General features: G+C 57.2%; 1 protein-coding gene across 1 annotated transcript in view; it reads left to right on the top strand.

Annotated features, from left to right (window-relative positions):
* The first annotated feature begins 13,006 nt into the window (after positions 1 to 13,006).
* DLGAP3 (DLG associated protein 3) overlaps positions 13,007 to 22,022 on the top strand; it is a 115,619-nt gene continuing 106,603 nt past the window's right edge. Inside the window, exon 1 of the mRNA XM_019488065.2 lies at positions 13,007 to 13,138. The gene's annotated coding sequence lies outside the window, so the exon portion shown is untranslated. The remainder of the gene's footprint in view (positions 13,139 to 22,022) is intronic.

Raw genomic sequence — 22,022 nt, 5'->3', positions numbered from 1 at the left:
TGCTGTGCTCTGTGAAGCAGCTGCCATGCTCCTCCCCAGAGGTGGCTGCATTTTAGCTGGGACCAACTTTCCAGCAAGGCTCCTCAAGGCTTTTTCAGGCAGGCTGTGGTCAGATGAATATTAGCATCGCCTTTATTAATAGCTGCTGGCCCTTTTTCCACCTGTCGCACCAGGACATTGGATCCGGCTTTGCCTGAGGTTTTATTTTAAAGTGATTGTTCTTAATAAAACTGAGAAGGTTATAAAATACCCAGCAACTACCCAGAACATGAAATAAACCCGATGAGGGTGGACTTATTGATCCTCCAGCTCCCCTGGCCCCCAGCCATACCCAGCCAGCAGCAGTCCCATATATCCATCTTCTTGGCAAGAGACCTCCAGCCCTGCTCTCCTCTGCCAGGTGTCGGGGGTCTGAATGCCTCTGCGGCTGGACCCCTGGGGTTCCTGGGGTGGACAGACTGTTATGGGCCTGTGGGGAAAGGACTCGCTTCACTGCTGTGGGTGGAAAGCGCACTGGTTTAGTGCAGGTTCATCCATATTACAGCTCTATTATCTGCCTGGATTGATTTATGAGGGGTGCCTGCCATTGAGTGCCGTGCACAGCTATTGGAAAGCCTGAGGATGGCTCCTGCCTGCTAAATATTTCAGCAGGAGCGGAGGAGATGAGCGGCGGGGGGAGGGGACAGGGAGCTCTGGGAGGGCTGCGGGGGGCTCTGATGCCCTCTTCTGCCCTGCCCCTCGAGTGCAGCATTCAGTCCTGCTAGGACGGCGGCCTTGGGCCTCCAGGCTGTGGGTCAGAGCTTGGCTGGGGAGAGAAAGCTGCTGTTCAATGTCCGATGGCAAGTGCCAGGCATCGGGGCTGTGCCAGGGGCTGGGCAAACTGGGGAGAAATGGCCAGGCAGCTTTGAGTAGAGACCCTGGTGCCAGCTGGGCAGGCTCCCTGGACCATAGCCCCTTCCCCATGCCTGGCTCCGAGGCAGTGACCCCTCTTTGGGGGGAGACACAGGGACATATGGTCCCTCAAGTGCCCCATTACGGCCCCAGGGACGTGCTGTCCAAGGGGGACCCCCTCCTGCTTCCCTAGGATGTGCTGGCTCTGTACTCCTGGTGCCATGTGCCCTTTGCAGTGCTGTTTTGGCCAGGATATACTGACCCCTCCTGCAGTGCCCTTGCCAACCCATGGGCATGCAACTCGGTGTCAGGCATGCGGATGCCCTGTCTACACTAGGGCTCCCAAGGTCTCCTCCATCTGCTGGGCTGCACTGATGCAGCCTCAGCTGAGATGCCTCCAGGGCATTGATTGACTTCTCCATCCCTTCCTGTCACTGAGAAATACTCCCGGGGGTCAGCCTGTCCAGACCAGCTGGACCCACACATCCCACCCCTGAACAGTCCTGCCTGGCTATAGCCTCGCAGCCAAAGCTCCAGGCTGCGCTCACTCTAGCACATGGGGATGGCAGGGCAAGATGCTGCAAGGAGCAGGGGTGTCCCAAGCAGTGTTAGGGACGTGGTTGTCTCTGATCTCTCCCAGGCAGATCACTGCCTGCTGCGAGGGCTGGGTGCTCGGCTGGGTTTCTGGACTGGGCTGGTGAAACCCCTTGGCTTGGCTGGCACCCAATGCCCTGCCTGCCCCTGCTATCCACTGGAGCACGCTCCCGTTGATCAATGCCGCCCTGTGCTCTGGCTCATTGAAAGCAGCTCCGTTGTCAGAGGGGAGGCAGAGCCACAGGGCAAGGGGCTTCCACGGGTCGGAGATGAATATGCATGAGCCATAGCTCAGGGTGATGGAAGACTTCATCTGCCCGGCAGCCGGAGCCTGTGTAATTCAACAAATCACCAGGGCTCTGTCTTTCCCTCCTGGCTCTGCAGAAACCTGGGGGCAGGGCTGGTTGTGTTTGATTGCTGCGCTCTCAGGGGACATGGGGCAAGCTGAGCTAGGTCTGTGCATCGTGGCAAGGATGTCCCCCTGCATCCGACAGCTCCCTGGAGCAGGATGATAAATGCAGAAGGGTCAGGGAGCAGCCAATCCTCTTCCCTGCTCCAGTTCCCAACTTTCCCCTCTCTGCTGTGCTGGCTGTGGGGACGTAGCCTGCAAAGCCCACCGGCTCCAAGCAATTTATGCTTAGGCTACGTGCAGAGATCTGAATAGAGCCGGAGCCACTGTAAGGATCATCCCCTCCACCTAGACCAGCACCAGCTGCCCCTGGGAATCCACAGGGCCTGGCCATTGGCATGCATAAATCAGCTCACCTGCCATGCAGATGCAGCCACTTCTGGGGTGGGACATGGCTGCTGCTTCATGGCCACACAGCAACACTTTGCTCCAGGTCAGGAAGGGGAGTGGCTGCCCATTTCTGCTGGACAGCAGGGAGGAGGTGATAGTCAGAGTGAGAATTTGGCTGGGATGCCAGGGCTGGGACCATCATGCTGGTGAAGTGACCCTGGTGTTTCACAGGGCCGGGTGCCTCCAGCACCCCCCACTGTCCTGCCATGTCCTCGAGCCAGGGCTGGGTGTGGGGACAGCACTGCCTCCTGCTTCTCCCCAGCTTTCTCATTGCAGCCTTTGACCCCTCTAAGGCTGGGAGAGGTCATCTCTAGATGGCTGAATGCTTGGCACCCAGGAGCAAGGACCTGAAGAGTCCCAGAGCAGAGGCAGGAAGGGAGATTCCCTGTGAGGGGGAGGGAACAGATCCCATCCACTGCTTGGCAGGGAAGGAGTTAGCCCCAGCTCCAGGGAGGCTGCCAGGTGCACAGGGTTGTGGAGCTGGCCCGGCTGGGGCATTAAAGGAGCTGCAGAGGGGAGAAGGAGCATCAGTCCTGAGCCGTCCCTCTCTGCTGGGCTTGGCCTTTCCTGGGAAATGCTGTTCCTGACAGCTAAACCGCTTTGGGCTGTTTAAACCGTGTGCAGCCCACTCCTGCCTGCTGCCCTGGTTCAGGCGGCAGCTGCTCCCTTCCTCCCCTCACCCCTCCAGGCCTTTCCCAGTGGCCCCAGGGTGACCCAGGTGAATGCTGATCCAGGCTAGATGCCCAGGGCCTGGCTGGGCAGAGGGAAGGGGCTGCAAACCAGTGCTCCCTCTGTGCCCTGAGCAGAACAGCTGTGCAGAGGTTGCTGCTCCAGGGCCAGTTGTGGCTCTGAGGTCCTCAGCCTTTGGGCAGATTTTGCTAGCACTCTCTTCGCTGCGGGAGCTGGCGAGGCCTGGGGGTGCCCATGTGGGCAGGGTGCTGTGTGCCCAGATGGCCACTGAAAGAGAACACTACCTCACTGCAATGCAGTCAGAGATGTCCAGGAAGCCTGGCTGCCTTGGGCATCTCTGCATCATGTTGCATACACCCATCTCTAGGTGCATGGCAGAGAGGCTTGGGTTGGAGCTGGGTCCAGACTTGGGGGCCAGGGAGCACTTGATGACAGCCCTGCACATGACAGGAGGGAGCCTGGGTCTGCCCTGGTGCAGCAGGGCTCTGGGGCCAGGCCGGAGCCTGGTGCTCCCTTGCTCAGCCTGCTGTGCCATGCTGCCTCCACCCCTTCCCTCCGCCTGCTCCCCCTCAAGCTGGCTGCCGGGGTCCCCACCTCTCAGCCCCACGAGGGGTGAATCCTCGCACCCACCGTGGGCCCCATCAACAGGCAGCAAGGTGGGAATGGGGCCATCCTGAAGCCGTGCGTGTCACTGCCTCGGTAGTGGATTAATTTTTTTAAGTGATGATTAAAATTTAATTCCAATTCATGTAACTTCCCTGCACGTGGCTGGGGAGCATGGGGCAAGTTTGTTCGCACCCGCTTTGCTCTGGTCCCCTCCGTGGTAACCACCACGCCCCCTTGGTAACCATGGCTCCTCCAGCCGCCGTGGCTGCATCAGCGAGCACAGGGATGGGGAAGCAGGCGGAAGAGAGCAGTTCCTCACTGCAGTGCGTTGTCGGAGCCCAGCCCCAAAACACAGCATGGGGAGGGGAGCGTCACTGGCTGTTGGGGTTGACAAGCCATAGGGTAGCATAAAATCCTTCCCTGGATTCTCCCTTAATGGGCCTGAATTTCCTAGTCTGGAGGCCCAGAAACATGCCTTAGGAAAAGGAGAGCCAGAGGTTCCCAGGGAATCCCCTGACTCCAGGATCTGGGGCTTTAGGAGAGTCCCTGCCTGCCCTGAGACTTGTAATGTAGTTCCAAGAACTGCCAACCATGCAGTGCAGTGGAAATCCAGGGCTGCCCTCCCTGGCTGGTGCTCTCCAGCTAAGGCAGGGGTGGGCAAAATGCAGCCCGGGGGCTGGATGCGGCCCGCCAGGCCATTCTATCTGGCCAGCGGGGACCCTAAAAAATTTAGAAAATTAATATTAATTTGCCCTGGGCTACCTGTCATGCGACCCTTGATAGCTTGCCAAAACACAGTAAGCGGCCCCCTGCCCAAAATAATTGCCCGCCCCTGAGCTAAGGAAAGCCAGCTTCAGGGTGGTGGCACATGGGGACATGCCATCCCCTTTTGTTGCGTTCAGTAGATCCAGGCTCTCCTAATTCTGGGCTGGGTGCTGGGGGTGGGGGGAGAAGGTGTGTAAGGAGCTGCACTGACTCTTTAAGGTCTCTCCTTCCACTCGAAGGAAGTGGTGGCAGTGCCAAGCTCTACCTGGTCGGGACACCAGAACAAAATCTGCATTATGTGAACTGGCACGTTCTGATCCTCCCTCGTCTCATGCTTCAGTACTTGGCAACGTTATTTTGGTCGTCATCGGGTTTCAGAGTGAACACCCAGCTGAAGTTGTTTCTGGCTGCCATAGGCTTGGGCAAGTACTGTTCAGGAGCGCAGTAGGAGGCATCTCACCTGGCTTCACCATGTGCAAGAAGGCTGCAGAGGGGGGAGCAGCAGCTCTGGGTCCTTGCAGAGCCTCCGAGGCAGGTGAAATGAGTGTCTGTGTGCTGGGAGCAGGGGCAGCCCCAGGCCCTGCCAGGAGCCTGGCATGAATCTACTTGTTGTGTTCCCTTCTGTCTCCCTCCCTGCTCCCCTGCAGAGCCAGGAGCTGGTGCCATTGTTTCAGGGGGTGAAGGTGGCATGCTGGGCTTTGTGCTCCTCTCAGAGCTGTGCTGTGCCCCTTGGGGCATAGTGGGCTGACAGAGCTGATCAGTGCAGAGCCAGCTGCACCTGCCCACTTGCTGCACCCCTCCCTCCTCCTCCCCCATGGAAAATGAGCCCGTTGAAGGCCCAAGGTCACCCCTGATGCTGGCACCATCCTGTCTTGTGTTGCATGCTGCTCCGGGCCACCTCAAGCCCAATAGACCTCCCTGATCCCTTGGCAAATTGCTTTCAGGTCATGCAAAACACAGGTGCAAAGAGATTTTGCTATCAGCCTGCATGGCTCAGCCTGGGAACTGCCCTGCTGATAGACGGAGAGGGGAAACTGAGACACGGCGCTGCACAAAGGCCTGTCTGAGGTTGTAGCAGATCAGTAGCAGAGCAAAGGGGCCTGGAGTTGTGGGCCCCAGCTCTCATGACTCTGGGTCCCGTGCCCTGGGCTGTGCTGCCTGTGGAGGGTGGAGATGCAGCTTTCTCCATAGCTGAAGCTGTGAGTGTGCCCACTCAGCCTGCCACTGAGGGGTTGTGGGGCTGGCAACACCCCTGCCTACGTGCTCTGGTCCTGACAGAGCAATGCAGAGCTGAGGCTCAGCCCTGTGTTGGAAGAGATGCCTCCCAGGATGGTGGGGGGTCTCTTCTTTCCTTTCAGAGGGTGCCTGGAGCTAGGACTCCTGGGCTGACTTTTGGCTGCTGATCTGCTGGAGGAGCTTGGGGAGGGGTCCTAAGAGCTGAGCCTCAGTTTCCCTAAAAGGTTGGTAAATGTGCCCTCTAGGACTGCATTCCCTTGGCCCTGCACTTTGGGCTGTGCCTTGCTCTGGTGCCAGGCAAATGGGAAATGCCACCATAGAAAGCTCAGGCTGAAGGGAGCTGGGCTGCAGAAGGCTGGCTTGTAGCAAGCTGGCAGGGGTGAGGCAGGCCTGAGAGGAGAGCACGGGGGCACAGGGCAGGATGGCCCTGACAGGGGTGAGGTTATCTGGCAGCACGTGTGGGCGTCAGGCGAATGCGTGCCCCAAAGTGCCAGGAGAGCATGGCGTAACTTCCCAGCCGCCCACGCCGCGCTGCCAAGGCAGCCGCAGGCCTCCATGGGGACCTGGCTCTGCCTAGCGGAGCCTGTGCAAAGATTTATTTAACAGGTTTAAATATTTAGCAGTAAATAAATATTAAAGGCCGTGGTGTCTTGTCTGAGAGCGGCAGCCAGGCTGGGCAGGGACAGCCAGGCCTTTGGGGCTTCCCCTTGGCAGGGGCAGGGGGGAATCCTGGGCTGCAGGGTGGTTGTGCCTGTAAAATAACTTTGGGGGTTGAAGTGAGCAAGGAAGGAAGGCTTTGCAGGGAGAGGGAGAAGGGCTGGGTGGGGGGCAGCGGTCCTTGCTGTAACGGGGCTGAGCCCGTATTGGCTTCCTGGGGGCTGGCCAGTGCCTCTTGCTGCAGGGAGGCTCTCAGCACCCAGCTTGGCACAGGGAAGATGTCTGCATTTGGATAGTGCCAACCATAAAGCCCTGTGGGCGGAGGGCAGCAACCCCCAGGCCTGCTGTGTCTCTGGAGGAAGGAGCTGTGAATATGTGTGTGGGGCAGTTCAGTGTCAGACGGTGGGTTACTGAGCCATAGGAGTGATGGCTTTGCTTCCTAGGACTGGCTTCCATCGCCCATTTGTGTGTGGCTAACTTCCCCCTCGCTGTGCCTCAGTTTCCCTCTGGGAATGGAGCAGCAAAGAGCTCACCCTGTCTTTAGGGGGAGAGGAGATCACCAGGCACAAAGCAGCTGATGAGGAGCAACAGGGTAGGAGGGGGTGTTCCTTGGCCTGACTCCTGCACCACACCTGGATCGGAAGACAGCGGTGAGGACAGCAGCAGCGGGTCCTCCAGCGCAAGTGATAGTGGATGATCAGGGTGTCTCTTAGTCTTGTCTCCTATTCAGGGACAGGACTAAGAGACAAGGAGTTTGGACAAAGACACAAGTGGTTTTAAGAGAGATGATGCCTTGTGGACTGGTGCACGGGAGCACCTTTCTGCGGGTGCGAGTATTGTAATGGGTGTGCGGGTTCTGGTGGGGGGTTAAGAAGGCAATGATCAGTGACTTGAAGGTATATATATATATATATATATATATATGTATATATATATATATATATATATACACACAACTTCAAGTCACTGATCATTAACTTGATATATCTATGTATTTTTTATATATACATAAAGACGTACATTTTTACAAAAAAAACAAAAACAAAAACAAAAAAATAAAATATATAAATAAAAATAAATAAAATAAAAAATAAACCTCTGCTGCTGGGGGAGTGACGGAGACCCTGCTGGAGTGTTATCTTAGCAGCTCAGGGCTGTTTGCTCTGCATGAGAAGCAGCTGTAGTTTTTTTGCAGGAGGAAATTGGGTTCCCAAGCCCCACTGGGCTGGTAAGTGGAGTGGTGTCTATCTCTGGGACTCCTATGCTGCCTCTTGCTGTAGAGCTCTGTGGCAGGTGACACAGCAATGGAGATTTCTAAGGAGGGATCTGAGGGGATGTATCCCCAGTGTAATGGGTGAAAGCTGGAAGGTTTGAGGAGGCATCCAGAACTGTGACATGGCCCTGAGTCCTCTTAGAAGGGCCTGAGATGGGGGAGGAAGAGCTGGAGTGGGACTCAGCACCCAGCTTTGCCACAGCCCTGCTTCTTGGCTTCTCATTGCCTTTGGTCATGGACTTCATAGAGATCCTGCGCTGTAACCAGCCAGGGTTGCTCAGGAAGGGTGGGAATTTCTCCCTATGCATGTCCAGCACCTAGCTCAGTGAGGCCTGGATCTTGGCATGAGTCTCCAGCTGCTACCCTGATACCAATAGAGGTGGGACCTGCCGGTGGCTTGTGCCATGGCCTGAAGGGTCCATGTCCATTCAGTGCCACTCAATGCTGCGTGTGGGTGGAAGATGTGGATGGTGAGGGCAGGTCTCAGCCTATGCAAGTGACCCTTGACTTGCCAGCCTGCATCAGAGGAGACGCAGCCCATCACAGTTTTCTCCTAGACGGGAACAGGAGGTCCTACCTCTGGATATGCCTTAAGACATCACCCATCGGTGCCCTGCCCGTGGTACCTGATGCAGCCCAATGTTTCCATCTAGTGGCCAGGTATGTTCTCTACAGGGGCATTTTCTTCCCAGCATTTAGCTGAGTCCTTGGCAAGTTCCCCACCTGCCTCCCTTGGGACAACCCAGTAAGTGCCCTTGTTTAGGAGGTGATGGGGCTTGCTACAGGGAGACTCAGCACCTAGCTCCTGGCCCCCCATCCTGTGCCCGGGCCACTGCGCTGTCATCTGCTTGCTCAGACTTGGAGCTGAGCGCACCTTGGACTCCTGGGTTCCTCTCCCAGCTCTGTGGCACAACCTGAGGCAGATGGTGTCCCCTCTCTGTGCCTCCACTTCCTCACCAGGTGCAACAGGGATGATCTCACTGCTGTCCCCTCCCACTGGCCCCAGGCTGTGTTTTTTTGGCTTGCTCCAGGTCCTGATCCCAGCTGAACTGCTCAGCTCTGCATGCCCCGGGCACTGAGATACAGCTTGCAGGCTTGGCCTTGCTCTGTTTCTTGGCTCCAGGCTGCAGCTGCTGCTTTGGGTACCTCCTGCTCTGTCCCTGCTGTTCTCACTAGACAGGCGTTTGTGGTGTGCCTTGCAGGCAGAGCACTAGATTGCAGGGCAGTGTTGGCAAGTGGGTGCCCGGCTGAGGGGCCTGGATGCTCAGCTCTTGGCACTCATCCATGGCTGGCAACCAAGCGGGACCGTGTTGGTGGCTGGCCGGGTTGGGTGCAGAGATGGTGCTGCTGGGGTCAGTCCACCCTTGGCATTCCAGGGCACTTGATGGCCTGAAGGCAGGCATTGAATTAAACCTTGTCCTTACAGTGGGGAAACTGAAGCAGAGCAGAGAAGTGACTCCTGCTGCAAATGGGTATGTGTGTAGGGTGGGGTGGGGGTGGACAAAGGCAGCCAGGAGTCCTGCAGCCCTGCTGTCATCTTGAAACCCCCCTCATCTCTTCCAGACTTGGCAGCAGGACTTGGATATCTTGGCTCCCAGCCCAGGAAACCCTGGTACCCACTTCCCGCATCCTGATCAGCCCCTAATGCTGCCTTCCCTCCATGTGCCCTCTTGGTCCTGGCATGCCGGAGCTGGCTGGCTGGGCACAGTGCAGGGTTCGGGGCTTGTCTGCCCTGCTGGGGGTACTGAGGAGGGAGGGAGGCAGGGAGAGAGAGGTGTTGGCTGTGCTTTGTGCCTCCTTCCCTGTTGAAAGCATGTTTCCCTTGGATGCACTGACTTGAGTAGAAGTGCAGGTAGGGGTAGTGACAGCCTCCCCTGGCAGTGCTGTGCCACAGCAGCTGAAGGCAGCACTGCCCCCTGTGCTGGGGGCTTGGGGGGTGGATGTTCCCATCATCCCTAAAAGTGCCAAAGCCACACGCTGCTCTAAACTGCCATGGGCCAGCTCCCTTTTCACAGTCTTGTAGCCTAGTCCTGGGAACAGCAGCCCTTCCCCAGCTCCATTTCCCATCTGAGAAGACCGAGGCAGAGTTAGCTTGGGAGCTGAGATGGCAAGTTGGAGACCCCTGGCTCCCAGTCCATTGATCAGACTATGCTGTGCTCACTGCCAGCCCCATCGGTGGTGAGCTCTGGGCACATCTGGCTTCTGTGCCCGGACCCGCCACCTCATTGCTGTGAGTCTGTCTACGCCCCTGCCTCAGTGACCCCAGCTGGGAGTGGGGACAGGACGTACCCTGCCCAGCAGGGGCTGTGGGGGCAGGATTGTGCCCTGCCTGCTCCAATTTCTGTTCTTGAAGGGCTCTGAGGTCCAGGCATGGATGAGCCTGGCGGTGTGTCCTTGCAGAGATGGGGGGCTGCTTCCAGAGTGGTTGTGTGTGCTCGTGCTGACTCCAGCTCTGGTGAAGGCTGAGGGGCTGTTACAATTAGCCAGCTGCCTCCAGCTGGGGACCTCCCAGCCCTGCTAGCCAGCTGCCCCTTGCTCACTTCAGCCCCTGGGAACACATGGTTAGTAGCACCAGAAGCAGGCCCCGTGGTTGATGAGCACTGCATGGACACACAGCAGGAGACAGCTTACACCCCAGAGAGTGCAGACCCCAGACTGGCCAGGCCTGATGGAGGATGGAGAGGAACTACATGGTGTTGCCCAAGGTTATGCAGGGGGCAGTGGCAGAGCTGGGGTCCGATTGATGCTGGGTCTCAGTGCTGGAACCACAAGGCTACCCTTCCTTTTCACGACCTTTAAGGCCCTTATCTTCTGGTGCCAGGGTGCAGTTAAAGCACTGCACTTAGGGGTTCATGTTTTCTAGTGCCAGGGCCTGGATGTGTGATACTGGGCCTCCTTCCTCTCAGCTGGGCATTGCCAGTCCTGGTGCATGGTGTGGAGGCCAGCAGGAAAAGAGTTAAGCCCTATGGTCGGAGGCAGTGATTGTGCAGGAGCAGGGGTGCACCAGGCTGGCTGACAGGGTGGGCAGGGGGTGCCACGGGCCAGCCTATGAGTCACAGGGATGCTTGGAGTGGAGGCAGCAGCTGAGGTAGCAGGGGAGGTAAGATCGAGAGGGCTCACATGCCTCCTCCCCCACCTGCTTGCCCTGGGCCACTGCCACGGCTGCACGCCCATGCTGGAAGTGGCAGATGGAGTGAAAGCAAATGGGCCAGGCCTCAGGACACTCTCAACAGGGGAAGCGCCAGTCTCATGCTGGTCACGCTTCTTCCAGCCTTGGGTCTCTGGGCAAAACTGGGGGCATCCGCCCACGCAGCCATAGCACCTGGCGACCCAGTCCTGAGAGACCTGCCTGCTCGACAGCACAGAGCAACCCACGGTAGCAAATAGCCTTATAAAGCTCCCCCACCAGCCAAGCTGTTTAAACAGACCCTGCCCTAACCAGAGGATGAAAATTGCCTTGCCCCATCCCTGCTGCCTGCAGGGGTTTCTCTTTTAGCTGGCCCCAGGGAAGCAGAGAGCAAGGGCGGCTGTGGCTTGGCCTGTTATTGCTGTAACAATCAGTCTTCAGAGCCATGGGAGCAGTCTGCTCCCCCAGCAGGCCGAGGCACTGGCTGCTTTGAGCACCCCCCCCCCCACTCCCCAGGGCACAGCGAGGTGCTATAACTAGTTTATTCTCTCACTGCACTTGTAAGCTGCGCCTGCTGTAATTATTATTATTAGCAAATTACGTTGAGTACGGTGAGGCGGTTCAATGCAGGAGGTGGAAAGGGAGCTAATCACCACTGCTCAGGCTCCATCGTGCCCTGGAAGAGGTTGGGGGGGGGGTGTTTGTAGCACTTGAATTTCTCCCTGCTGGGCTACTCATGGATGGCTGATGCAGGGCAGAGATGCTGTGGCTACAGGGCATTGCCTAGGCATGGAGGATGTATTGCAAAAAGCCAGGAGAGGGTCAGTGGAGCAACATCCCCCCAACACATCTGAAGGAGCATTGGGAAGCAAACCCAGCTCCTTGCAGCTTCAAAGCAAAGGGCCCTAAGGCTCCAGGTGCCCAGTAGGTGCCAGCTGGTGCGAGGCCGCAGGCTGTTACGATCTTCAGCAGAGGGAGCCAGGTCCCTGCTCACTGAGCTGGCATTTCTGGCAGCCGGGTGGGGAGGAGGGATAGGTGCGGTCAGAACTAGGATGCCAAGCTATACCCGTGCTAGTTCTGCCCGGCGCGTGGGTCAACGTGGTGTCGCACGCTCATGCAAACACCTGTACATGGGCCCTTTGCATATGCATGGGTGTGTGTACGTGGAGCACAGGCAGCTCACTAGGGGCCTATGTGGGTGCACACATGCTTGCTTGCATGCTCGAGTGGAGTCACACATACAATTGTGCGCTCACAACCGTGTGCACGACTGCCTGTGCACAGGCCCCCCCTCAAGTCACGCTGACATCCTTGTGCTCACACTCACACACCCACAAAAGCATATTTCTTAACTCTTTCTGGTCTGAAAGCTCCCTCCCATCCCTGCAGCAAGCGGCTGAGGCCTTTCAGGACCAGGGCCAGGGCTGAGAGGGGAGGGCCCAGAGGTTGGTTTTTCAGCCCGGCTGCCTGGCAGCTGTTTCAGTCCAGGGGTGGCAATAACACCCCAGCACCATGGCCCCTCCAGTCCAGAGCCATCACGGTCACCACAGCCCCAAAGAGGCCTGCAGGCTGGGAGGGGGCAGGCTTTGCAGGGGCTTTTCCCAGCCAGATTCAGATCACAGGGGCAAGGGGTGTGTGTGTATGGGGCAGGGGTGGTCCTGGTGCAGCCTGGGCAAATTTGTGCCATGTAGTGCCTTCCTGCATGGAGGATCCCAGCCCCTTGGGTGCTGCCAGGGGTTGTCCCGGGACTCCCTGCAGCTCCTCTGCTGCCCCCCACACCCCGCCACTCCTTCCCCCCATGCCTGCAGTCCCTGCTGGGCTACCCTCGGCCTCCTCACCCCTAGTCAGAGCCCCTCACACGCACCCCGAGCCCCACCTCTATCCCCCTGGGATCATCCTGAGCTGGAAAATGCACCAGGCTGGGGAGCAGGTGGAGACGGAGGGGCGCGCGAGGCGGCTGGAGCCAGCAAGGCACAGAGCAACCCCTGGCAGCACCCTCCTTGCAGGCCCCCCCCCACAATGGTGCCAGCTTGCCTTGCCCCTCTGCTCCCGGGGGGCCGGCTTCCCTTGGCAGGGGCTGTGCCAGCCCCTCTCTCCCACCCCTCTCCGGGGGTCCTGAGGCTGCTGGGGAGCCCAGTGTGTGCCTCTGGGGGTGATGCTGGCTGAGCCCTGCCCATCCCAGCGCCTTCCAGCGGGCTGGGGGTGCTGGGGGTGGTGGTGGGGGGCGGGCCGGTCTCCTCCCCCCGGCCCGGGGGTGGAGCCGCGTGTGCGCGCCGATCCCGGGGAATCCACCGCCGCCTCTTGCTCGGCGCCGGCTCCGGGCTCCGGGCTCCGCCGCTTGTTAACCCGTGGCTCTGCAGTGCGGGGCCGGGGATGCGCTCGCCCCTGCCCCGCGGCCGCCCTGGGAGCCGGGCGGGGGCCGCGGAGCTGCAGCCGGCCGCGGGGGACGCCCGGCGCGGCCCGGAGGATGTAGCCCGGCGAGGAGCTTGGCCCGGCCGAGGTAGGCGGGGGCTGCGGGGAGCCCCCCTCCAGCCGCCCGGGGGCTGGCCCCGACCGCGGGGCTGCTTGCTGAGCGCGGGGTGGGGGGGAGCCGCGAGCCCCTGGAGCTGGAGAGCCGCTCCCTGCCTCAGTTTCCCCACCTGTGGCACACGCCCGGGGGGTGGCACCTGCTCCCTGATGCCGAGGGATGCGCTTGGAGGAGAGCAGGGCAAGGATCTCGGCGGCAGGGCCCGGATCCTGCGTGTGGCCGGGCATGGCGGTGGGGTGGGAGCTTGGCAGGGATGCCGGTGGAGGCTGGGGTCTGGGTTTAGCTTGGATTGCTACTTCGACAGGCCTGGCACTGCCTGGGTATGCCTCTGTGGGTGCCCCAGGTTGGGGGGCAGTCATGGAGAGAAAGCTGCAGCCCTTGCTCACGCCCACCTCTTGCTGGGGAGTCGCCCCATGTAACTCAGATGTCACCCTGTGTCTCCACCAGCTGCTTAAAGTCGGGGGGGGGGGGGGGTGAGGTCAAGCGTGGCCTCCTATCTAAGCCCCTGGCTTCCTCCCCTGAGGCCTAGTCGCAGTGCACTAGGGCTCTGATCCCATCCGCTGTCACCGTGGCTTCTTCCTCTGTTGTCTGAAACAGGAACAGGCTCCGGCCCTGCATGCAGCTGCAGGGAACTGGGTGGCACCTAGGAATGTCCTGAAGCCTAGACCTCCACCACCGCAGCGCGGACTCCTGCCCCTTGAGCTAAAAGGGTGCTGGCAGTAGTAGGGCTGTTATCCTTGAGCGGACAGGTAGCTGGAGGAGAATGGGCTACGCTGCACCGGGCACATGGAGGGCAGGTGGAGGGATTTGCTTGGGACAGTCCAGTGAATGTGACCTGGTGGGTTAGCTGTGTTCTCCTCCAGGGGTTTCCTGCCTGGTGACTCCCCACCCGGTCTTCCTGAGGGGTTTCTGGTGGGCTGAGTTGTTCCTTGCTCGCATCTCCAGGCTGGGACTGGTGAAAGGTTGTGGAGAAGCTCTAGGAATTGAAGTGATATTAAAGCCTTTCACCAGCATGAGGGTGGGGAGTTGAGTCCACTGCTTTTGGAGCTGAGCGCAGGCTGCTGGCTGCTGCGCTGGATGGCCCCAAGGGCCACTCTCTGGCATGGCAGTGTTTCCCCCTCCTTGCACTCTTCACTTTGCAAGGCAGATTGGCTCCCTGCACGTGGTGCCATGGAATGATGGAGGTAGACACCTTTCTCCTTTGACCTTTGCCAGGCTTTGGGGCAGCTCAGTGTCCCTGGCAGGACCAGAAATGCCCAAGCTTTCTCTTCCTGCCTCTTCCTGTGCCACATGCTGAGAGCCCACAGGGAGGGGACTCTCCTGACTGCACCTCTGCACTCCTGCTGATGGTCCACATTGCAGAGTTGTTCCCGCCTGCTGCAGGCTAGCAGAGAACCAGTCTTGCTCCATGGGCTGCAGCCTTCATTTAAGATCCCAGGAAAGACCTGCAGGGCACCAGAAGTATCCGGGAGGTGTAAAATCCTGGGTACAAGATAGACCGGACCAGGGGTGACAGGGCCTTGCTGATTAACAGACTCTCCCCTGCCTTGGGAAGATCTCCTATAGCCACCCTACCCCTCTGGGCTGCATTTGCTCTTGGCGGGTAACAGCTGCTTATCCAGAGTGGATCCAAAAGGCTCACTCAGGAGTAAGGTAGTGCAGGAAGCGGTCCGCCGAGCCTGGATTCCTTCATGAAGCGGATGTAATTTCCTGCCTGCCTGTATTTCCCCCCTACTTGCTTTTAAGTGTTCTCCTGTAAACATTGCTGCGTGTTCCCCAGCTGCTGGAGCCCTTGAGGACACTCATCTGTAGGCGTTGGAGGGATCTTTCTTTTGATTCACCGTGAGGAGCTTGCCGTGCGGAGTGGTGCACAATGGTGTCATGGAGGTACTTGGGGGTGGGGGCCGACCAGCCCTTATAATGTGGCGTGAGAGCTCCTGTTTTGATGCAAGTGTGAACCCCATAGATGGAGCTCGCAGATGGAGCCACAGGGTATTTCAGTACTGAGAAGGGGAAGCCAATGCTTGTCTGGGGCTGTCCAGGCTTGTCACCTTGGGAGATGGTCCAGCGAGGGCCCCGTGTCGTGTATTGGTGTGACTCCCCGTGAACGGCAGTGCGTGGTGCTCTTGGTCACATCTTTGGGTTGAGCCCAAGGAGGTTTCCCTACAGAGAGGCTGTGAGCTTGGGATCCCTCCTCACTATGGGTCAGAGACAAGGCCTATTAGGACAGCGGTGGGTTGGTGCTGGCAAGAGAGGAGGTTACAAGCCAGCATCAGTGGGCAGTCGTACGTGGTGCAAAGGCACGATCGCATCTTGTCCCTGCGTTGCTTAGAAATACCCGAACCCAGGTGGGCCACAGGGACCCAGCACCCATCTCAGTTTGGGTCAGCAGGAGCTTGTCTTACTGCTCTGCCAGCTCTGTGGGTAATCAGTAGGCTTATATCCCCACCCAGAACCTAGCGCTGAGATCCCAGATCCACCACTGCCCTGGACACTCTGCAGGTAGGAGGTAGAGGCAGCTTGGCCCTTAGCCAGAAGCTGGGTTGCTGCCAGGCCTGTGAGTGCAGGGGATCCAGTGCAATGGGATCTAAGATGGAAATGAATAGCTGCTGCTGGGGGGGAGGGAGAGAGCTCCGAGGCATGAGACCATGCAGTGAGAGGGGTGGGAGTCCTGATGCTGCTGCTGCTGGGAGCAAGATCTCTTAAGTTTCAAGCTCTGTCTGAGATGGAAGGTGGTTGTGATAAATAATGCCCTTTGCTCCACCCTCCTGGGCTTTATTGGGATAAAAGGGTGCCTGTAGGGAACCCTCCAGCAGAGGCTGGTTCTGAAGATCCTACAGCCTCCGGTCTCCTCCCTCTGCGCCCCAGAGCCTCCCCTGACAGCCTGGAAATGAAGCCGTTTAATTATTTGAAGCCATTGTTTTCTGGTTTGCTTGCGGTGTGCGCCTTTATGGCATGCAGAATTTGGCTGGGGTTAACTGTTTCCTAGTGCTCGGAGGCGTTTGTGCGTAGGATTCTGTTTCAGGCCCGCCGAGAGTTCTGTGGGAAGGGTCTGGGTTGCCATCTCTCCGCAGCAGAGGATGTATTCCCTGTCAAGTACCGTCGGTCTGACTGGCGCACCTGGTGCTGAGATGCACATGGCGCTGAACTGAACCCGGGGGCCGAGCGGCCGGATAGTTTGGAACCACCCTGGTCCCGGCTCCAAATTTTCACCCGGTTCTTGTGTCGGTAATAGGCCCAACATCCGAACAGCTGGGAGCTTTGACTCCCAGCTCCAGATTTTGCACATGGCTTTTCTCTCGATAACCAGCTGAACCAAAATCCTGGAGCCAAACTTGCCTGAAGTTTGGATCTGGAGCCGATTTCTCTTTCTTGGCCCCTTATTTCCATAACGGGCCAAACCCTGGACCCAAAGTGAGGTGCTTGGATCCACATCCGAATCGGAATCCAGATCCAGGATGCAGGATTCCCTGATGGAGCTCTTAAAGGGGCTAAGCCCAGCAAGGGACTAAACGTTAGCCCAGTAGAGCTATTCACTGAACAGGCCTCTGAACAGCATAGAAATCCCCAGTGCAATCTTCGGTGCTCATTCAGGGAGTCTGGTGATGAGTAATAAAGGTAATATACAGGAACATTGCTTGGAAAGGTACAAGAGTCTGAGTGCTAAGAATAGTCCCCTCAATTCTGTTGTATTTCAAATATGCCCAGAGGCCACAGGAAGCTTGCATGAAGGTGCTACACTGCTTGGGTCAGATCCCCAGGTGGCATAAATCGGTAGAGCTCCATTGATGTCAACAGCAGTCAGCTTTTTTCCCTACTCTATCTCCTGTCTGCCGTGATATAGCTGTTTCTTTCTTTCCTGCCACCTGCAACTAGGTTAAATGTCAAGCCCTGGACTGATATGATGTGGAAAGGCCAGGGCACTGCTCCTTGAAAAGCAGGCTCAGGGAGCTGCATGAACATGAATTCACTCCATTCTGGTGGCCTCCCAGCATATAGGAATGAATCTCATGAGGAGCAGGTTTATTGGGAGCAGCAGGGGAAGGTCTTACAGGTGACACCGGGGAAGTGTATAAGCAGGTGGAGGTGGCTTTTGAGTTGTATGGTGTAATGGGCCTGTTGGCAGAGCAGAGCGGGCATGGTTGCCCCTCACGCGCAGCTTTATTGGGCTGTTTTCAGGGCAAAATCACTTGGCTTTAAGGATGGCTTGAAAAATAACACTTGGCTTTAAGGGTGGCTTGAAAAATAGCTCCTTCCTGGCAATCCCTGGAAATTTCACCATTTCATCTAGCAGAAGAAGGATTCAGTGGAGTGTGAGAAGGAGGGTTGTCATGCCCCCTCTGCTCTGGGTAGGGACCCAGCCTGGAGCACTGTGCTTGGGCCCAGCTGTTGCATGGAGCAGCTTCTGGGGTGTGAGGGGCCAGTGGCTGTAAAGACAACGCTGATGTGGTTCATTGTGAAGGCCATGGGGGGATTTTGTTTGCAGGTTTGTGGGAAGGCACTGGGCTGGCACTCAGGAGAGCTGAGTTTGGTTTCCTGCTCTGGGAACGGGCTTGTCACTAGTCCCTCTCTGCACCCCTGTACCCCACCCAAAAGCCATTTCTCTTCATGGCTCATTGAGTCTCCATCGCTGTCTGGGAGCAATGTGACCACTCCAGACCTGCCTTGATAGCCTTTCCACCACCTTGCCCTGCCAGCCTTGCAGTTCTGTGACTGGTGAGGTCTTCAGGGATGTCTCTGAAGCTCACCGGGGATACTCAATGGGCACAGGAGACTGGGCTTGGACCTGGCTCTGCCACTCACTTCCTCTGTAGCCGTGGGCAAGCTGCTTGCATCATCCTGTGCCTCAGTTTCCCCTCTTCCTAGTTAGATCCTCTTTGAGGCAGGATCAGTCTCACGAGCTGTCCATGCATCGTCCATCACGGAGCTCAGCTGGGACTTTTGGGTGCTCCCAAAATACAAATAACGAATAAGAATTCAACCTTCTGCAGATGCAAGCCCTGCTGTCCCACTTAAGCTAAAGGGAAATCCTTGTGGGTAAGCAGTACAGGGTCTTGGACATGGCTGGGATTGATGCGCATACCCTGTCCATTACAGACACATGGGCTTTTTAACCTGAGATAGGACCCTTCTATGCCTGCTTGGTTTTAAAGGCTGCTGTGAATAGCCAGGGCCTCCACAGTGCAGAGAAGGCTTGCGGCTTTGCAACCCTGGAAGAATCCCTGAGCATAAAGTCCTGGTCTGTAGTGTGCTGTCACCTTGTGGGGTCCAAGGGCCAGTCCTGTTAGCCAGAGCAGCTCGGGTACCTGCACTGCGCTTCAGCCTGTGCGTCCCCAGGGCTGGCCATCGGCATGAGGAGCAGAGGAGAAGCAGCGAGTGCCCTGTTGCGGCACTGGGCTGCTGCGGTGATCAATCGCCTCCCAAAGCACTCGGCCACTTCAAGGTCGCAGGCAGTCCTGCTTTTTGAGTAGGGGTGAGCAAGCCTCTGTGTGATGGGGGAGACTCAGAAGAGTAGGCCTGGCTGTACCCCAGTGGTATTCTCCCGGATCCCCTCCCCTCCATGGTGCAGCCTAGGATGGCCCAGCCTTTGCAAGCTGGGGTGAAATGCTGCACTTCTCTGTCTGCAGCCCCTCACTGCAGGCTAGCACTCCCCCAGCCCACCATGTGAAAAGAGGCTGTAATTCCTCTTTGCAGACCAGACAGGTCCCCTCTGGGCTTGTCCCCTTTGTGCTCCCTTTCAGCTCTATCAAGCCTCTTAGGGAGCAGAGACGGTCCCCAGCAAAGAGCGTGTGAGTGCAGGGCAAGACACTTCTGCTTCTCTGTCCTGTCCCTCCTCTCCTGGCAGCCCCGGCTCCTCTGAAGCTGAATGATATTGATGGATTGTTTCGATGCATCTCAGCGTACAGATTGCTGTTCCACTTAGGGTGACCTGGCGCATGCAGGGAGGGTTCGGCAGGGAGGGGAAAGAAATGACTTAATCATTGCCAGGCCTGTACCCGGAGCATGTGCGTGAGAGGAGGGATTTGATCGCGCTGAACGGACCAGCGCGTGTGAGCTCCTGGCTGAGGCAGTGTTGGACGCCAGGAGAGGCACGTGGCAGGAGAGTGAGCGCACGCTAGATTTGGGAGAATTAATTTGTACAGTCTAAGTGGATGCAGGATCAGGCAAGCTCTGCGCGTGTGTCTCCCACTCCGGGGCTATGGGGCAAAGTCTCAGCAGATGAGCGTTGGCATCTTTCTATTTAAACTCCCATAAACCCATCTATAAATCCTAATTAGATTTGTCACATTTTTCTCTTCCCCCTCCCCCTCCTTGCCGCCCGCCCCTCAAAAAGCTGGGATCAGAACGAGCCATGACATGCTTTCTAATCAGCCCGGGAATTTGTCTCTCTCTCCCGGCTCCGGTGCAGTTCCGAGGAGGGATTTGCAAAGCCTTTTGTCTGTTGCTGCCCGAGCAAAAAGGGCTGCTTTGCAATTCCCCTGCTCTGAGCTCTCGTTATGGCACATGCAAGTGCTTCACTGCCCCAGAAAATGAATATCCTGAAAGCACCTGCAGTAGCCCTAGAGCAATACTGCCATGGCGAGGTGAGGGCAGCCGGGCACTTGGGAGTGACCCTGCTATAACATTGAGCAGACCTGTGATAGCTCAGTGGCATGGATGGACCCATGCCAGCTACCCAAGTGACCCCACCAGAGGGAGCGGGAGTCAGGACTCCTGGGTTCTGCCCCTGGGACCCCGGCTAGCAACTAGGAGTCTGGCTTGAAAGCCAGTGGAAGCTGCAGTTGTGCCGAACCATTGGAAATTCACCTTCTTATGTGACCTCTTCATGTGTTAGGTTGTCCCTCTGTAACGTGGCTAGAAGGATGGGCCTGGCAGGGAGGGCGTCAGTCCCTGGAGCTTCTCCATTGAGAGCTCCTGGGGAATGCAAAGCATTGTTCCTATTTTATTCTCTTATTCAGAGCTGTTGAGTTGCACTTGAAAAGGCTTTTACAGGTGGGTGCCCAAGTACTGACGATCCAGTTCACAGCACACAGTGGGAGACAGGCAGGCAAATGGATGGCCTCAGCCTGGCCTGGCTTCTCCAAGACACCCCCTTGGAGGCAGAGGGTTGCCTGACTGCGGCAGTGCCAAGCTACTGGACCAGGCTGTTCCAAGCAGGGAAGTGTTTCTTTGGGGGTAGCCTGTACACAGCTCTTCTGGGTGGCACGGGTGCCTCTGCGTAAGCTGCTATAGGAACCATGCATGCCATGCTAGGATGCCCTCCTGGTTGTGTTGAGGGAGAGACAGCCTGGCCGTAACCTCCAAGGGCTTCTGCAGTGTTAATGTTAACAAGTAAGTCCTGCTGCGCAGGGCCAAGTTTCACCTGGGAAGCACGAGATCCTTCCAGCGCAGAGTCCAGGTCTTCTGGGCAGTGCTGTGGGCTCTGAGGACCTGGATGGAAAATGGGGCTCTGCATCAAAACACCTGAACCTGTGCTGGGTGAGTGAAAGGTTTGGGCTCTTTCAGGCAGAGATTGTAGCCAGCTCTCCAGCCCTGTTTCTGTTCATCATGGGAGGGAGGCAGAGCGCCCGGCTGTGTGGGCAGGTCTTACACACACATATAAGGAGTAGAAAACAGTGTTGCTCCATCTATGCTTCCTCCCAGTATGTGCATTGCCAGCAAAGGGGGCATTTTATTGATTTATTGCTGTCTGGGATTGAGGCCTGTTCAAATGGACCGGTACCCAGGGATACAAATGCTTCTCCCTGGTGCCACCCCCAGCTCAACAACCTGTGAATCCTGACCGCTCGCAGCCCTGCCAGCTCTTATCGTGTTAGGTGACCAGCGTGCTGTTCGCAGCTTTGTTGTCAAACCCCACCTCCTGGAGTCAGGAGATCGTGGGCAAGTCTCAGAACACCCGAGCGTGAGCAAATGCAACTTTGAAGGCCAAGATCTTAATTAAATATTAATCTATTAATTACGTGGATCCAAGGAGTTTTTAAATATTTCGGGCTGCCAATAGTCTGTTGAGTTCTAGAAAATCGCGGTGGAGAAGCACCCTCTCCGTGTGTGTTTGTGCCAGGGAGTTAAAAAATATGTCAAGCTGTGTGGTAACAAACAGCTCTGAGTTGGCTGCGTTGTTTTAAAGCCAAGGCTCTGACACACTGCTTCTTTCCTCCTCCTGTCCTCTGAGTTTTGGCTGACTGACCACACTTGTGGTGGTGGGGGACGGGAGACAGGACTGTATTTATTACCAGGGCAAGGCGGGGAGCTGCTTTCGGTGAGACATACAACTATCGGTGAAACTTCCTGCAGCAGGAAAGCATTGAGTCGACCAGCAAGGCAGGCCCTTTGGAAAGCATCATGATTCTTAATTTATTTGTGTGGCAGCAGCACCTTATGCCTCCCCTGAAGAGCTTCTGATCCGTGTATCCATTATTGGTGTATGTATGAAAGCTGTTTTGCTGCAACTTAGTCACAAAGGAGAAGGGGAAGCCTATGTTTCAGGGAGCGATTGCTGTCTAGTCATTGGAACAAGCAGGGGGGAGTTGGCAATCCTGAGCTGTATTCCCAGCTCTGTGACTGTGCCTCAGCTTCTCCAGCTGTGCAAAGGCATCCTGGCTGAGTTTGCTTTGCACTGGGAATACTGTGACAGAGCTGGTTTTCTGCTGGAGGTTCCCCCTTGGACACATGGGAGCATGGGCTGGAGCCAGATTCAAACCCACCCCTTACTGTACATCTGGACCCAACCTCCATCCCCCTTCCAGCCTCTGGTTTCTGGTTATGGTCCCAGTGGCAGGGTGTCTGGTGCAGCCAATGGGCTAGTGCCTGAATCTGCTGCTGTGTATGAGTGAGAGGCCAGTATGACCCATTCTTC

The sequence above is a fragment of the Alligator mississippiensis genome, chromosome 6, assembly GCF_030867095.1.
Source record: "Alligator mississippiensis isolate rAllMis1 chromosome 6, rAllMis1, whole genome shotgun sequence".
Taxonomy (NCBI): domain Eukaryota; kingdom Metazoa; phylum Chordata; order Crocodylia; family Alligatoridae; genus Alligator; species Alligator mississippiensis.
Note: the sequence above shows the minus strand (reverse complement) of the source record. Positions and strands in the feature narration are given on the sequence as shown.